This window comes from Benincasa hispida, chromosome 2 (assembly GCF_027475165.1).
Source record: "Benincasa hispida cultivar pf3 chromosome 2, pf3_genome.v1.1, whole genome shotgun sequence".
In the NCBI taxonomy this organism is placed as follows: Eukaryota; Viridiplantae; Streptophyta; class Magnoliopsida; order Cucurbitales; family Cucurbitaceae; genus Benincasa; species Benincasa hispida.
Genome location: NC_143479.1, coordinates 2,940,032 through 2,943,293, shown reverse-complemented (window position 1 = coordinate 2,943,293; position 3,262 = coordinate 2,940,032). Strand labels below are relative to the sequence as shown.

General features: G+C 42.5%; 1 non-coding gene across 1 annotated transcript; it reads right to left on the bottom strand.

The window, feature by feature from the left end:
* Window positions 1-383: 383 nt before the first annotated feature.
* Window positions 384-487, bottom strand: LOC120070381 (small nucleolar RNA R71). The gene has a single exon (XR_005479876.2). It is a non-coding gene; the product is annotated as a small nucleolar RNA R71 (small nucleolar RNA).
* Window positions 488-3,262: the final 2,775 nt, after the last annotated feature.

The window sequence follows — 3,262 nt, the reverse complement described above, 5'->3', positions numbered from 1 at the left end:
TAATGGCGAACAGTAGTACGCATCCCATGAGTATACGTCTCCTGTATTGTATGAATTCTCACCAGAAATCATATACCCTACGCTAGATGGGACAAGATTCAAAATGAAATCTGTGATTCTTCAAATGCTCCAAACTGCTGGACAATTTAGGGTGGTTGTGTAGAAGATCCTCACACCCACATAAAACATTTCCTGGAAACGTGTAACTTCTTTGTGATTCCTGGAATCACTCCAGAAGCGACCAGGCTATCCCTATTCCCCTATTCTTTGCGTGATCATGCAAGCAATGGGTAAGCTCACTGAAGCCTAGTGAGATCACAACCTGGGAGAAGTTGGTGGAGAAATTCATATAAAAATACTTCCCACCTACCACTAACGCAAGAAGGCGTCGAGAGATCATGAACTTTGAGCAAGAAGAAGCTGAAACCTTAAGCGCCGCATGGGAGCGTTTTAAGGGATTGGTCAAAAATTGCCCGAACCATGGATTACCACTAACTATCCAGATGGAGAATTTTTATGGTGGATTAAATAGAGCATCGCAGATGGCAGCCGACGCAGCTGCAGCTAGTGGAATTATGGATAAATCTTACAATAAAGCTAAGGAGATATTAGACCGCAATGCTAAACACAACATGGAATGGGTGGACGATACATATAACGCAGGAGCTGACAGGAAGAGGAGATCTCAGAATGTTAATTCTATCGATTCCAACGCAATAGCCACACTCTCGGCATAAGTGGCTACTATGACCATCCTTTTGCAAAACATATCATTAGGGAACATATCAAATCAGCAGAAGGTGAATATGGTAGAAATGTTCGTATAGCCCATGGTTAGCTATGTGGGCTATGGAGATCCCCATTCCAATGCTGATTGCATACAAAATTCGCAATCAGTATGCTTCATTAAAAACAACCCATTTTCAAAAACATAGAATCCCAGATGGAGGAACCATCTAAATTTTTCTCGGACAGGAAATCAACAGGAGCACCACCCAGGGGCGAACCAGCAACAACGGCAAGGACTGCCGCCTGCATTCCAACCAACGCATCAGCCACACCAACAATCCTTTAATAAAGGAGGTCAGGCGTCGAGCTCAGGATCTCCGCTTCAAAACCTATTAAAGGAATATATCGCCCAAAATGACTTGTTGCTGAAAAGCCAGGCGTCGTCTATCAGAAACCTGGAGATACAGGTGGCGCAGATAGCAAGTTGTTGAAGAATAGGCAGCCTGGAGTTTTTCCTAGCAACACTGAAACCCCTGGGAATAACAATGGAAAGGAGCAATGTCATGCGGTGACATTGTGAAGTGGCAAAGCTCTTGAAGAAAGAACCATGAATCTAAGAAATAGCAGTCCTTCAAAAGAACGCAACACACGTTCAATGGCATTAGAAGATCAAGAAGAAAGAACGCTTGAATCCACGAGCCATTCAGAACCAAGCACGTCTAACGCGGGAAAACCTGTGGTGCCGCTGAACGCACCATTCCCTAGACGCTTGATGAAGAAGAATGATGAATAACAATTGAAGCATTTTCTTGAACTTTTGAGGCAATTACATATCAATATTTCACTTGTAGAAGCCTTGGAGCAAATGCCAAAATATGTCAAATTTTTTAAGGATATTTTGACGAAGAAAATGAGAGTCAACGAGACGGAGGTAATTGTGCTAATGCAGGAGTGCAATGCGTTAGTAAGCAACAACCTACCTAAGAAACAGAAAGACCTTTGGAGCTTCACAGTCCCGTGCTCGATTGGAGGGTTGGATGTGGGACATGCGTTGTGTGATTAAGGAACAAGCATTAATCTCATGCCACTCTCAATCTTCAAGAAATTGGGAATAGGTGAAGCACAACCCATTTCTGTTACTCTTCAACTCGCTAACAGAAAAATCAAGTACCCTAAAGGAAAGATTGAAGACGTTCTGGTAAAAGTTGACAACTTCATATTCCCAGTAGATTTTATCATCTTAGACTATGAAGCAGACAGGGATGTACCAATTATTCTTGAACGCCTCCTTCTAGCCACTGGGAAAGTTTTAATAGATGTGCATAAGGGAGAATTGACTATACGTGTAGACAATCAAGAGATGAAGTTTAATGTTTTAAACGCATTAAAGTTCCCGTATAGTGAAGATTGTCAACTGAACATAATAGAGTTGCCTGAAGAAGAAGTGTCCCAAGTATGCGAGGTCCTCGCGTTGGAGAAGAACATGAAAGAACTAGAGCCGCCAAGTCTGAGTGAGCAGTGGACGAAACCAATGCGTCCATCTCTAGAGGAACCACCAGAACTTGAGTTGAAATCGTTACCTAGTCACCTTAAATATGCTTTCCTTAGAACAAATAAAACTTTACCTGTAATTATTTCCGCAAATCTTACCAAGCCTAACGAACATTCTCTTTTGCAGATGCTGCAAAAGCACATGCGTGCAATAGGATGGACACTAGCAGACATCCGTGGCATCAGCCTATCTTATTGCATGCATAAAATCAGGCTGGAATAAGGGAAGTCGGGATCGATTGAGCCTCAACGAAGGCTGAACCTCATAATGAAGGAAGTGGTCAAGAAAGAAATCTGAAAATGGTTGGACGCAGGAGTAATCTATCCTATATCGGACAACAGCTGGATAAGCCCAGTCCAATGCGTTCCCAAGAAAGGGGGAACAACAACAGTGATAGTCAATAGCAATAATGAGCTCAATCCTTCTAGGACTGTCACAGGTTGGCGCATCTGCATGGATAAAGGAAGCTCAACTCAGCAACAAAGAAGGACCACTTCCCCCTTCCTTTCATTGACCAAATGCTTGACAGACTGGGTGGAAAAGAATTTTATTGTTTCCTTGATGGATACTCTGGTTATAACTAGATTTTGATTAACCCAGAAGATCAGAAAAAGACAACATTCACCTGTCCCTTTGGAACGTTCGCGTTCATGCACATGCCCTTTGGACTATGCAACGCACCAGGAACATTCCAAAGGTGTATGATGGCAGTATTCTCTGACTTCTTGGAAAAGACGATTGAAGTTTTCATGGACGATTTTTCAGTCTTTGGAGACTCATTCCAATCATGCTTAGATAACTTGGAGGCCGTCCTCGCTCGATGCGAGGAAACAAACCTTGTGTTGAATTGGGAAAAATGTCACTTCATGGTGACTGAAGGAATTGTTTTAGGCCACAAAGTATCTAAAGCTGGGTTGGAAGTTAATGAAACCAAGATAGATGTCATAGCTAAACTTCCACCACCATCAAATGAAAAAGCTC